The following is a 15,168-nucleotide window of genomic DNA, read 5'->3' on the forward strand; positions in this document are numbered from 1 at the left end:
AACGTGATTTCTGTTCCCATTAGCTCCAATACCAACTCCTTGACCGTGAGCAGCTTCTTGAGCCTGGTGCTCAATCCCAACGTGCTGATCCATTCCCAATCTCTCCAAATGAGCAGCTCTTTCGCTTTGTCTTCTAAGTTGTCCTCTTGTGATCATACACCTGAAAACAAAGACAGAACTTGAAAGGGAATCAGTAAAACAAACTAAACTTGATCTCAAAAACTATATCAGAAACTAATGCTAACTAGCCCCACACAATATGGCAACGGCGCCAATTGATAACTAAGAGTTTTGAGGCTCTTAGATGGGTTATCAATCCCCTTGTCAAAGTAGTATAAGGGGTGTCAATCCATATGTGTGGTAGTTAGGCACTAGTTTATAAGATAAGTTCTTAAGTCAAGCTAATCAAAGACAGGTTTGGTGACAAGTAACAAGTGAAAATATAAACAAGAAACAAACAAGTGATGATTAGTGAACTAAACAATTAAGCCAAACAAGATGATGGTGATTAAGCAAATGGTAAAAGCTAAACCTCTAGATGTGATCATTGATTAGGGTGCTGTAGATATCAATTCATGATGATAAGAACAATAATGCAATGCAAGTTACTCTTTAGTCTAGACTTCAAAAGCAGATTAATTCATTCCCATGACAATAATCTCTTTGTAAATCACTTAATCAAGATTAATTCACCTTAAGCAAGATCAAGCAATCAACAAGCATAAAGTATCAAGTCTAATAATGACCAAACGGTTTCTATTTCAAAGAGACCGAATCTTACACAGAAAGCAGCAACAAGCAATCACATGATCTCAAAACCAATTAACTTAGAACTCAAATCTAGACTAATCCTCTCATGAAGGCATTAATCTCTACACTAATCCACTTTCAAACCAAATCATCATTTGTGAAATATGAATCAGTGAGCATTAAGAAACAGTTCTAATATGTCATTCATGCATTTAACAAATCATTCCCATGATGAAAAAGGCATAAACCCTTAGCTTACCTCATTCAGACATTTCATCAAACACCTTGTGGGTGGAGAAATGACTAAGGTTTAGATCAGAGTGATGTGCAAAGATCTAGCATTAAGAGCAGCTAACTAAGGAAAGGAGATGAGAATCTAGAACCTAAACATCATAAACCGATCATCTAAGCACCCTAATCTACACACCTAGAAGCTTAAAAGATAACTACTCACTAATCATGATTAACACACCATTTCTTTTGCAAGAGGTGGTGTTAATCATGATTAGAAGCAGAGATGAGATGATTAGATGATAAGAAACAGCTTTAAGATGATTAAATCTGCTAGTTATCTCTTGATCAAACTCGTTTTTACACTAAGAAGCAGAGAGAAAACAAAAAGAGGCAGATTAGAGGATAGGATAAAGCATAACTAGGGTTTTAGTCTCTAAAAACTATTTATATAAAAGGGTGTGGGCCGGGTCAGCCCAGGACAAACTGGGTACTGACCCGCACTTTCTGGGTTGCTGGAGCCACCCCTCGCCATCTGAAGAAGTCTCACACCGAGGGCCATACACCAGGGGGTCATGTGCTGGGTTGAAACTTTGATGAACACTTGAAGAACATGCATGAGACTTGGCATTTGATCCGGTTAAAGCTTTGAAACGTGAAGAGGATTTGTTTGTGATCTGGGTTGGAGAGATGAGGACCTCGGCATACATGCCGAGGTGCCTGGTACCCGAGGTTTGTGTAACATAGGAGCTCGGCATAGCATGCTGAAGGGTTCACACCAAGGTCTGCTTCAACACTTAGTCGTTTGGGGATCATTTTGGTGATCAAGGGAGCCTCGGTGTTGAAAGACCGAAGTCCTACCTCGAGGTATAGTCCCAAGGCTTCGTAAACATGCCTCCTCGGCATAACATGCGGAGGTATTCACGCCGAGGTAGGACACAACACTTAGCTTACAGTCGCATCTCTTAAAACCCGAATTGAGCAGCTTCTCTTCTGTTCAGTGTAACTTTCAGCTCGTAACTCCAAATGACCTGAAACCAGTTCCATGAGAAAGATAACTAATTCAGCTCTATCTTTGGTGAAGAAACTATCGGCGCTTGGGAAGTGGAAGGCTTCCTGGAGGGCTCATCTTCGCAATGCATTTACACGATCAGAGAAAGGCGTCTAGACATGTGTCCATTCCGGAGACGTTAACTTCTTGCTCATAGATCCGAATTGGATGATCTTGGACGTTATGGAAAGAGGACTCAAACATCTCTGATTCTTATGAAGACCCCGGAAACTGAATCTTCCTGGAAGTGCGCCGTCCTTCGCATTCTTCGGAGCTCATCGGATCGGTCAAAGACGGCAGCGAGACAGGGGTTTCTTCCGACAAGCTCAACTTTCTTCTCACGCGTCCGAATTCCATTATTCCACTTGCTATGGAACCGTGATCCAATCCTCTCCAACTTTGGTGAATCACCCGACAGCTGAATCGGACCGGAAGGTTCCCCGGACAGGCGATCATTCAGGAGTATCGGATTGCTCCGGAATGGATGCGAGACCTGTTCGTCTTCCGATTACCATATCTTTAAGCTCCGTGGTCTAAATGCTTTTATTCTAACTGTTCTGAACTCTGGACTCAATTATCTCCAACTTCTATGAAGACTCCGACAGCTGAATCGGCCGGCAAGATCTTCTGGTGACGCGATTTCGGAAATGTATCTACACCCGGGATTTTTGGCCGAGGGACTTGGCCGCGGTACGTGTTTCTGGCCGAGAAAGCTGCCCGCGGGAAGGATTTTGGCCGAGAACCTTCGACCTTCAGTACACCATTTTGCCGAGAAACCCAAAATTGCTCCTTTTCACCATTTTTGATCATTCCAACTCCATTTCTTCATCTGAATCACATCCTCCACTCCAAATTAGCTCCAAAAGCACCTGTTTAACACTCCAAACCATGCAAAACTCTCTTGGACCTAATGCATTCTTCTAAGTCCTAAAACAATGCCTAAAGACCTAAAATGCATGAGATAAGACATGATTTGGACTAAAATATGTACACTAAATGATGCAATTTATGAGTATATCAACTCCCCCACACTTATCCTTTGCTTGTCCTCAAGCAAAAAGAACAAATGAGAGAGAGAGGTTGAATGCATTGGGAGTTCATATTTCCTTTTAGAGAGAAGTGATCACAATGAGAATTCAAGTTCATGCTCAATTATGCAATGCAAAGCCATACTCAGATATATATCAACTCAACAAGAAATCTCCACAAGTTCTCCTCTTTCTCAACTCTTTCACATTCATTAAGCTTTTATCAAGTGAATCAAATGATGCAATGTTTAAACAAGCTGGCTTGGCTAGGGAGAGGCTATGAGATTAAAATGATCTCATCAGTGTTCAAGCGGGTTTAATGCAGCAAAAGGATCTCTCTATGAATGATCAAACTTTGGCAGAATGCTAAAGGTAAAAAGCAACCTATGCATACAAGGGCAAAGACTCATCACACCCCACACTCTACTCAAAGCTTTCTCACTGCTCACTCTCTCAAGAACCTCACTTTTCACACTCATTTTCCCCTCACTAGGGGACTTACTTTTCATTTTCATTCTCAAGTCTTGGAGTTCAAACTTTACATAGCTCTTTTTTATTTGCAACCTCTAGCCTCTTTTTTTTTTTCTTTCTTTCCAAAACACTTGAGCTCTTTGGCTTCTTTTCTTTTTCTTTTACTTAGGGGCTAGACTCTTTCTTTTCAAGACACCAGAGCTCACTTTCTTTAACTCAAAACTCCAAGACTCATTTCTTTTTCTTTCATTCCCCTAGCTATTTCCACTTTCTCTTTTCCACTCATCTCACCTTTTTTCACTCACCAACAAGTCTTTTCCCCCACACTTATTCCTCGCCAACACTCTCAGTTCCTCAATATTGGAACACAGCACTCAATGAGACCTGCCCTTGTCGCTCTAAACCTAACACTTTCTGCTAAGTTTGATCCAAGGTGGCCTTTCAATTCACACACAAACATTGGCTTGAAAGAAGGATGGGTTCAAGGTGGGGGAACTGATCCATGATGTGGATTCAGCTACTTGAGCTAAGGAAAAAGGGCGGTAAAAACAATGGTTCTAGCTCAAGTATGTATGTTGGTATCCACAAGCTTATTCAAACAATGCATCACAAGATATTTTCAAGTCAAGTTCAGGTTCTCACTTAATTAGAGTTGAGTTCAATTCAAACTTGCTTCTCAGATTCAAATCATTTCAGACTTTGCAAGCACAGAAAAAAGATTCACAAGCATATTCAGTTCAAGTTCTCAAAGTGATGTACTCTCTTAGAAAACCTATCATTACTCCCAGCAAGATGTAACCTATATGATGCAACTAGACTCGATCCTAAAAAATGTGAATGCAACTAGAATGAACATTTTTTTGTGAAAATTTTCTGATTAGATGCAACTAGATGAGACTCAAGACTCAAATTGGAAAATAAGATCAAAGAAAACATGATTAGTAAACACTAAACTCCTCCCCCACACTTAAATAACACAGTCCCCTGTGTTATAAAAGCATAAGAGAGAAGTGAAAGGCAAAAGCAAGAAAAATGCAAAATGAAAAATTAAGAACTAGATGCATATGTACAAAGAGTTTGGAGAGTTACCAGACTTGTTCATGATGGAATGGAGGCATTGGACATGGAGGAGGATGCTGGTGCTTTGAACCCTCTGCTTGGACTCAAGTCTCTCAAGCGTTCCTCCTTGTTCATGCTCGTTCAGGGACCCCTCTGCCTAGCCATGCCGAGGCGTCTACACCGAGGTGGACAAGTTTCTGGGTAAGTGGCAAGGGCACCTCGGTATTAGCTCAGGAACACCTCGGCTTTGGCTCTCCAAGGCTTCTCACAGCACTTGGTTCCGTGAAGATCAAACAAGAGACCTCGGTAATGATCATCTTGAGGTGCTTGGCCGAGGTCTCAGAATCATAAGGCCGCCACCTTTAAGCTCCTCTCTGCACTTTTTCCTTCAAACCATTGAGCAAGAACACTTTCTAGAATCCTGAGATCACTTAGCAAACCCATCAAAACATTCTGAAAGACTAAAGAAGAGATTAAAAAGATATATGTACAAGGATAAGCTTGGGGTGTCTCCCAAGAGCACTTTGTTTAAAGTCACTAAGTTTGACTTTGTAAAACCTTGTCTTAGGTTGGGTGAGGATGAGCACCGATGCTCTTGAGCACTTCTATTGTCTTGAGCATGAATGCCGAGGTCTGGTTCCTTTGAGTACCCTTAGAACCTTGTTCTTTAAGCTCCACCTTGAGACCCTTTTGCATCAGCGCTTGAATACCATCAGGATCCTTGTCAAAGATCGTTTTTGTGAGACCTGTTCTGAGTTCAGCAAATAACCCTGATTTCCCATTGCAATCCAGGTTGTATTTTGTGGATCCATCAGAATCTTTCCAAGGAGTAAGAGTAAAATCTTGAGAAGAAGATTCAAGTTCAAGGCTCTTTTCTTTTGATGCTGAACTTTCACCTTTGTTGTTGATCATCTTTAGCTCACTAAGTGTAGGAGACCATGTGAGGAAGATATCTTCTAATCTGATCAAAGGCTCTCCATTCTCATCCTTATGACCATAGTTGATGTGGGCTTGTTCTCCTTTCTCCACAGCTGAAAGGGATTTAGATTCTCCTAAAACTCCAACACTTCCCACATAATGCATCTCAAGCACCTTGGGCTCTTCTATCTCTTGAGCAGCTGATCCACAAAATTCGGCTAAGGGAGGCTTGACAGGGTAAGAAACGTCCTTATCCACCTTTGTAAGCACCACTCTTTGAGTATCAAAGTCAATCCTTGCACCAGTTGTGTTAAGGAATGAAGTTCCAAGCAAAAGTGGAAGTTCCTTTGTCTTTTTCATCTTCATGACTATGAAATCAGTTGGAACTATGCACTCACCAACCTTCAAAGGATAGTTCTCTATCAGCCCATGAGGTTTCTTTGAGTAAGAATCGCCAAAAGTGATGGAAGAAGGATATTCCTTTAAGTTCTTGATCCCAAGTCTCTCCATCATGCTAAGAGACATCACATTTACACTTGAGCCTGAATCACACAAGGCATTCTCAACTCTGAACTTCCCAAGGGTGCAAGAGATTGTAAATTTCCCTGGATTACCCAGCTTTGGGAGTGATGTAGGCTTCACACTTGGTGAATCTAGGCTTGGAACATCATTCTTTGGCTGTTCCTGAGCAACCGGCTGGTCCTTTGCAATGTCCTCATTGAGATCAGGTAACAAGCTCATGAAGTCCTCTATAATGGCGTCCTCTTCCTCTTTATTAGGACTGGACCCATCAGAGACTTGACCATAAAGAAGGTATTCAATCTCTTGAACAGCAGCTGAATGATCATCACTTGAGTAGATGGCATTGCAATAATCTTTGGGGTTTTGAACAGCTGTACCAGCAAGAGGGATCTGAGTTTCTGAAGTGCAAATGCCTTTGTTCTTTCTAAGAGTCATAAGTTCAGAGCTTACTGTCTCCATCTTAGAAGTCAGGTCAATACACTTGGAATCTAGCTTTTGTTGTCCTTGTAAGATCTGTTGGAGAACAATACCAATATCAGGACCTTGCTGTGGCATAGAACCCTGCTGAAACTGTGGCTGACCGAATCCAAGAGGTGGAGACCTTTGTTGCTGAAAACTGACTTGGTTTGTGAAGCTGTTCCCTTGTGCCTGAACCGCTTGTGGCTGATAAGATTGTTGACCTTGGTACTGATTCTTTTGAACAAAGCCTTGAGGAGGGTACCCTTGAAACTTATTATGGTTCCCAATGAAGTGTAACTCCTCTTGAGCAAGACCAGGTTCATTGACATTAGTAAAACAACTCTTCTCTTCAGCTACATAGTGTATAGGTTGCTGAGTGACCTTTACCAGCTTTGCAAACTTAACTTTCAACTCCTCTAGGGTCTTTTCCAGCTCTTGTTGTTTACTAGAACCTTCTCCTCTATAGCACCGGTCATAGTCTTCCCCATAAGTGTCTTGGCTCATGGCTAGGTTCTCAACAAGTTCCATAGCTGCAGTGATTTCTTTTGCCAAGAAATTCCCATTTGATGCTGTATCTAGCTGAATTCTGATCTTGGGAACGGCTCCTCTATACAAAGTGCTAAGGAGAGAGGCTTCTGAAAAGCCATGATGTGGGCACTGAGTTGTATAGCTCCTAAACCTGTCCCAAGCTTCTCCAAAGGTCTCATCAGAATGCTGAGTGAAGCTTGAAATCTTGGTCCTTAGCCTGGCGGTTCTAGCAGTGGAGAAGAACTTAGATAAGAATGCTAACTTGCATTGTTCCCAAGTTTGTATTGAACCGCTAGGTAGGTTCTTCTCCCATTGGTGTGCCTTGTCTCCTAAACTGAATGGGAACAACCTGAGCTTGAAACTGTCTTCAGATACACCACTGATCTTTGTGAGATCACAAACTCTATCAAAGTGATCCAAATGCTCTAAAGGATCCTCATTTGGCAGCCCATAGAACTTAGAGTTCTGCACCATGTTGAGCATAGAGGCTTTCACTTCAAAACTTGTGTTCTGAACTGGAGGAGCTTGAATGCCGGCCCTGTATTGGTGTGTATTGGCTCGGTCATTGTCTCCTACATAGACCAGTGGAGGCTCTTGACGCCAGGGTGGGTTTGGGATGGGTTGCGGTTGATTAACCTGAGGCCGGTCTTGGTTCTGATTACCCTGAGCTGGTCCCTGATGGACCTGACCGTGTGGAACGTGATTTCTGTTCCCATTAGCTCCAATACCAACTCCTTGACCGTGAGCAGCTTCTTGAGCCTGGTGCTCAATCCCAACGTGCTGATCCATTCCCAATCTCTCCAAATGAGCAGCTCTTTCGCTTTGTCTTCTAAGTTGTCCTCTTGTGATCATACACCTGAAAACAAAGACAGAACTTGAAAGGGAATCAGTAAAACAAACTAAACTTGATCTCAAAAACTATATCAGAAACTAATGCTAACTAGCCCCACACAATATGGCAACGGCGCCAATTGATAACTAAGAGTTTTGAGGCTCTTAGATGGGTTATCAATCCCCTTGTCAAAGTAGTATAAGGGGTGTCAATCCATATGTGTGGTAGTTAGGCACTAGTTTATAAGATAAGTTCTTAAGTCAAGCTAATCAAAGACAGGTTTGGTGACAAGTAACAAGTGAAAATATAAACAAGAAACAAACAAGTAATGATTAGTGAACTAAACAATTAAGCCAAACAAGATGATGGTGATTAAGCAAATGGTAAAAGCTAAACCTCTAGATGTGATCATTGATTAGGGTGCTGTAGATATCAATTCATGATGCTAAGAACAATAATGCAATGCAAGTTACTCTTTAGTCTAGACTTCAAAAGCAGATTAATTCATTCCCATGACAATAATCTCTTTGTAAATCACTTAATCAAGATTAATTCACCTTAAGCAAGATCAAGCAATCAACAAGCATAAAGTATCAAGTCTAATAATGACCAAACGGTTTCTATTTCAAAGAGACCGAATCTTACACAGAAAGCAGCAACAAGCAATCACATGATCTCAAAACCAATTAACTTAGAACTCAAATCTAGACTAATCCTCTCATGAAGGCATTAATCTCTACACTAATCCACTTTCAAACCAAATCATCACTTGTGAAATTTGAATCAGTGAGCATTAAGAAACAGTTCTAATATGTCATTCATGCATTTAACAAATCATTCCCATGATGAAAAAGGCATAAACCCTTAGCTTAGCTCATTCAGACATTTCATCAAACACCTTGTGGGTGGAGAAATGACTAAGGTTTAGATCAGAGTGATGTGCAAAGATCTAGCATTAAGAGCAGCTAACTAAGGAAAGGAGATGAGAATCTAGAACCTAAACATCATAAACCGATCATCTAAGCACCCTAATCTACACACCTAGAAGCTTAAAAGATAACTACTCACTAATCATGATTAACACACCATTTCTTTTGCAAGAGGTGGTGTTAATCATGATTAGAAGCAGAGATGAGATGATTAGATGATAAGAAACAGCTTTAAGATGATTAAATCTGCTAGTTATCTCTTGATCAAACTCGTTTTTACACTAAGAAGTAGAGAGAAAACAAAGAGAAAGCAGATTAGAGGATAAGATAAAGCATAACTAGGGTTTTAGTCTCTAAAAACTATTTATATAAAAGGGTGTGGGCCGGGTCAGCCCAGGACAAACTGGGTACTGACCCGCACTTTCTGGGTTGCTGGAGCCACCCCTCGCCATCTGAAGAAGTCTCACACCGAGGGCCATACACCAGGGGGTCATGTGCTGGGTTGAAACTTTGATGAACACTTGAAGAACATGCATGAGACTTGGCATTTGATCCGGTTAAAGCTTTGAAACGTGAAGAGGATTTGTTTGTGATCTGGGTTGGAGAGATGAGGACCTCGGCATACATGCCGAGGTGCCTGGTACCCGAGGTTTGTGTAACATAGGAGCTCGGCATAGCATGCTGAAGGGTTCACACCAAGGTCTGCTTCAACACTTAGTCGTTTGGGGATCATTTTGGTGATCAAGGGAGCCTCGGTGTTGAAAGGCCGAAGTCCTACCTCGAGGTATAGTCCCAAGGCTTCGTAAACATGCCTCCTCGGCATAACATGCGGAGGTATTCACGCCGAGGTAGGACACAACACTTAGCTTACAGTCGCATCTCTTAAAACCCGAATTGAGCAGCTTCTCTTCTGTTCAGTGTAACTTTCAGCTCGTAACTCCAAATGACCTGAAACCAGTTCCATGAGAAAGATAACTCATTCAGCTCGATCTTTGGTGAAGAAACTATCGGCGCTTGGGAAGTGGAAGGCTTCCTGGAGGGCTCATCTTCGCAATGCATTTACACGATCAGAGAAAGGCGTCTAGACATGTGTCCATTCCGGAGACGTTAACTTCTTTCTCATAGATCCGAATTGGATGATCTCGGACGTTATGGAAAGAGGACTCAAACATCTCTGATTCTTATGAAGACCCCGGAAACTGAATCTTCCTGGAAGTGCGCCGTCCTTCGCATTCTTCGGAGCTCATCGGATCGGTCAAAGACGGCAGCGAGACAGGGGTTTCTTCCGACAAGCTCAACTTTCTTCTCACGCGTCCGAATTCCATTATTCCACTTGCTATGGAACCGTGATCCAATCCTCTCCAACTTTGGTGAATCACCCGACAGCTGAATCGGACCGGAAGGTTCCCCGGACAGGCGATCATTCAGGAGTATCGGATTGCTCCGGAATGGATGCGAGACCTGTTCGTCTTCCGATTACCATATCTTTAAGCTCCGTGGTCTAAATGCTTTGATTCTAACTGTTCTGAACTCTGGACTCAATTATCTCCAACTTCTATGAAGACTCCGACAGCTGAATCGGCCGGCAAGATCTTCTGGTGACGCGATTTCGGAAATGTATCTACACCCGGGATTTTTGGCCGAGGGACTTGGCCGCGGTACGTGTTTCTGGCCGAGAAAGCTGCCCGCGGGAAGGATTTTGGCCGAGAACCTTCGACCTTCAGTACACCATTTTGCCGAGAAACCCAAAATTGCTCTTTTTCACCATTTTTGATCATTCCAACTCCATTTCTTCATCTGAATCACATCCTCCACTCCAAATTGGCTCCAAAAGCACCTGTTTAACACTCCAAACCATGCAAAACTCTCTTGGACCTAATGCATTCTTCTAAGTCCTAAAACAATGCCTAAAGACCTAAAATGCATGAGATAAGACATGATTTGGACTAAAATATGTACACTAAATGATGCAATTTATGAGTATATCAGCATGTCCAACTCGGTGTAATCCGCAAACGTTTATGCGGTCTGGACAGACTTTGAACCATCTCGCACGCCCAGGTCGCACTTTTTAAACCTTGGACGACCTGTTGTTCGATAAGCCCACAATGCATCATCCAGCCTTTTGCTCCAATCTTTTCTGCTTGAGCTAACAGTCCTCTCGACTTGGTTCCTCCTTTGTTCAAGCCGCATGCTCATCTTGCACTGATCCATCCTTAAATGCCTTGGACCCTTTCTCCTGGTGTGCAGCCTGGTCTCCTTTTGGTCTGTCTCGCAGACCCAAGCCGGTGTAAACAGCAAACATTAGTGCGGCTTGGTCTCTCATGCATCCAACTCGCAGACCCAACTCGCAGAACAGCAACACTTAGCATTTTTCTTGCTCAAATCTTCTGCTGCTAGGTGAATAACTCGCAAGACCAAGTAGGTGTTAACGGCGAGTTCTTGTGCGAGTTGGTATATGGCCTGACCGAGCCGCACAACCAAGTAGCACACTGGCGTCCATCAAGTTTCCATGCCTTAAACCCTTTTCTCAGCCTTCTCACATGCTCCATTCCACTTTGTCCCTGAGCCATAGCCTCCAAAAGTTACCTCGGACCTGAAAACAGCTCACAAAACCCATCAAAAGATCCTAAAACATAAAAAGAAAGGAGAGAAAAGATTAAAAAGATTATATACAAGGATAAGCTTGGGGTGTCTCCCAAGAGCACTTTGTTTAAAGTCACTAAGTTTGACTTTGAAAAACCTGTTTTTAGCTGGGGTGAGGTTAAGCACTGATGCTTTTCAGCACTTCAATGGTCCTGAGCAAGAAAGCTGAGTTGGTTTGCTGCCTTTGGGAACCATTAGACCCTTGTCCTTGAGATCCCATCTTGAGACCGTTGTCCACCAGCTCTTGAATACCATCTGGGTCTTTATCAAAGATGGCCTTTGTGAGACATACCCTCACTTCAGCAAACAGACCTGGTTTCCCATTGCAATCCAGCTTATACTTCAGAGATCCATCATCATCAACCCAAGGAGTGAGATCAAAGTCTTGGGAAGAAAGAGCAGGTTCCATACTCTTGTCTTCTGATGCTGAGCCATCACTCTTGGTGTTAAACATCCTTAGATCACTAAGTGTAGGAGACCATGAGAGCAAGATGTCATCTTCTCTGATCAATGACCCTTCATTCTCATACTTGTAACTATTGGTGTGAGAGACTATCTCCTTTTCCAAAACTGAAAAAGATTGGGATCCATCTAGAATTCCAGCAGTGCCCACATACTTCATCTCAAATACCTTAGGGGGTTCTATCTCTTGAACAACTGATCCACAAAATTCAGCCAAAGGGGTTGTAACAGGGTAAAAGACATCCTTATCCACCTTTGAAAGCACCACTCTTTGAGTATCAAAGTCAATCATTGCACCAGTGGTGTTGAGAAATGAAGTTCCAAGCAATAGGGAGGTTCTTTGGTCTTCTTCATCTTCATGATCACAAAATCAGTGGGAATTATGCATTCACCAACCTGTAGTGGATAATTTTCCAAAAACCCATATGGTTTCTTGGAGTAGGAATCTCCAAAGGTGATAGAAGAAGGGTAGGAAGTTATAGACTTGACCTTTAGCTTCTCCATCATGTCCTTAAACATTATACTAACACTTGAGCCTGAATCACACAAAGCATTCTCCACTTTAAAGTTGCCAAGAGTGCAAGAGATGGTGAACTTCCCTGGGTTACCTAGCTTTGGGAGGGAGGTGGGCTTCATCTGAGTTGATTCAGAGGTGGAGGCACTATCTGTCGGCTTTGCTTGACCAGTTGGCAGCTCTGTTGTTGCAATAGACCTTGAAGCATTCCCTTGCTGAACAGAAAAAACTGAACTGGCTGCCCCCACACTTTCATTCTCAATGTCCTCATTGAGTTCATGTAAGAAGCCCATGAAATCCTCTATAATGGCATTCTCATCCACATGAGTTTGTGCAGGTTCACTAGAGACTTGACCATAAAGAAGGTCTTCTATTTCTTGCACAGCAGCTGAATGGTCATCATTGCAGTAGATGGCATTGCAGTAATCTTTTGAGTTTTGAAGAGCTTTACCAGGAAGAGAGACTTGTGGTTCAAAAGTGCAGATGTCCTTGTTCTTTTTAATAGCTTTTATTTCAGCTCCTAGTATCTCCAGGTCGGATACCATCTTTTGTTGTCCTATTAAGAGCTGTTGGAGAACAACATTGAAATCAGGACTTTGTTGAACAGGTGGTGGGGCAAAACCAGGAGGTGGTGGCCTTTGTTGCTGGAAGCTGAGTTGGTTATTGAAGCTGTTCCCTTGTGGCTGAGCTGTTGGCTGCTGAAAAGCTTGTTGACTTTGGAAGTTACCTTGGAACTGATTCTTTTGAGCAAAGATTTGTTGACCTTGTTGGGGAAGGTATACTTGATCTTGGGGATTGGCTACATTGATGCTTCTATAAGACAAGTTCTGGTTCTTGTTGAAGTTTTTGTAACCCTGAAACTTGTTCTGATTACCTATGTAGTTCAGCTCCTCTTGTGTAAGGCCCACTTCATTTATGTTCTCAAAGCAACTCCTCTCTTGAGACTCACCTACATAGTGTATAGGCTTTTGAGTGGCAACCAAGGCTTTGTCAAGCTAGATATGCAGCTCTTTGATCTTCTCTTCCAACCTTTGTTGGGTACTAGAGTCCTCACATCTGTTGGCTCTATCAAAGTCTTCTCCATAGGTGTCTTGGCTCATGGCTAAGTTCTCAACAAGTTCCATGGCTGCAGTGATTTCTTTTGCCAAGAAATTCTCATTTGATGCTGTGTCCAACTGATTCCTGATCTTGGGGACAGCTCCTCTATATAAAGTGCTAAGGAGAGAGGCTTCTGAAAAGCCATGATGTGGACACTGATTTGTGTAGCTTCTAAACCTGTCCAAAGCTTCTCCAAAGGTCTCATTAGAATGTTGAGTGAATCTGGAAATCTGGTTCCTTAGCTTTGCATTCCTTGAGCTTGAGAAGAACTTTGATAGAAAGGCAATCTTGCACTGCTCCCATGTGTGGATGGATCCTCTTGGGAGGTTCTTTTCCCACTGATGTGCCTTATCTCCAAGGCTGAATGGGAACAATCTCGGTTTGAAGCTGTCTTAAGATACCCCATTGATCTTAGTGAGATCACAAACTCTGTCAAACTGATCCAGATGCTCCAAGGGATCCTCCATAGGTAAGCCATGGAACTTCTGATTCTGAACCATATTAATCAAAGAGGCCTTCACCTTTGTTGTTTTGGACAGGAGGTGGCCTGATTCCTGCTCCATACTGGTGTGCATAAGCTCGGTCATTCTCACCAACAAAGACTGGTGGAGGCTGATGACGTCTGGGTGGGTTTGGGTGGGGCTGTGGTGGATTAACCTGAGGTCGGTCTTGGTTCTGGTTATCCTGAGCGTGTCCCTGATGGACCGGAGCTTGTTGATCCTGAATTCCAATCCCATCACCACCTATTTAACCGTGATCAGCTTCTTGAGCCTGATGCTCATTCCCAACTTGCTGATCCATTCCAAACCTTTCCAAGTGAACAGCTCTTTCTCTTTGTCATCTTGCTTGGCTTCTTGTGATCATAAACCTGAAAACAAAGACAGAACTTGAAAGGTGATCAGTAAAACAAAAGAAACTTGATCTCAAAAACTATATCAGAAACTAATGCCAACAATCCCCACACAATATGGCAACAGCGCCAATTGATAACTAAGGTTTTCAAGGCCTTAAGAAGGGTTATCAATCCCCTTGTCAAAGTAGTATAAGGGGTGTCAATCCATATGTGTGGTAGTTAGGCACTAGTTTATAAGACAAGTTCTTAAGTCAAGTGATCAAGAAAGAATTGGTGACAAGTAACAAGTGAAAATATAAACAAGGAACAAACAAGCAATGATTAATGAACTAAACAAAGCAAGCAAGCTAAACAAGATGGTGGTGATTAAGCAAATGATAAAAGATAAACCTCTAGATGTGATCATTGATTAGGGTGCTGTAGATATCAATTCATGATGCTAATAACAATAATGCAATGCAAGTTACTCTTTAGTCTAGACTTCAAAAGCAGATTAATTCATTCCCATGACAATAATCCCTTTGCTAATCACTTAATCAAGTCTAACAACCATTAGATATAATCAAGCAATCAACAAGCATAATGCATCAAGCCTAATAAGTGACCAAACAATCTCTCAACCAAGAAGACTGAATCTTACACAGAAAGACATAGCAAGCAATCACATGATCTCAAACATTTCAACTTAGAACTCTAATCTAGACTAATCCTCTCATGAATGCATTAATCTCTACACTAATCCACTTTCAAACCAAATTCCCATTTGTGAAATATGAACTAATGAGCATTAAGAAACAGTTCTAATATGTCATTTATG

At 42.1% G+C, this 15,168-nt stretch overlaps 2 non-coding genes across 2 annotated transcripts; both read left to right on the forward strand.

Annotated features, from left to right (window-relative positions):
• The first annotated feature begins 7,129 nt into the window (after positions 1–7,129).
• LOC112086307 lies at positions 7,130–7,236 on the forward strand. The gene has a single exon (XR_002899429.1). It is a non-coding gene; the product is annotated as a small nucleolar RNA R71 (small nucleolar RNA).
• A 6,400-nt stretch (positions 7,237–13,636) lies between these two features.
• LOC112086325 lies at positions 13,637–13,743 on the forward strand. The gene has a single exon (XR_002899447.1). It is a non-coding gene; the product is annotated as a small nucleolar RNA R71 (small nucleolar RNA).
• The last annotated feature ends 1,425 nt before the right edge of the window (positions 13,744–15,168 follow it).

Source organism: Eutrema salsugineum, unplaced genomic scaffold, assembly GCF_000478725.1.
Source record: "Eutrema salsugineum unplaced genomic scaffold, Eutsalg1_0 scaffold_21, whole genome shotgun sequence".
Classification (NCBI taxonomy): domain Eukaryota; kingdom Viridiplantae; phylum Streptophyta; class Magnoliopsida; order Brassicales; family Brassicaceae; genus Eutrema; species Eutrema salsugineum.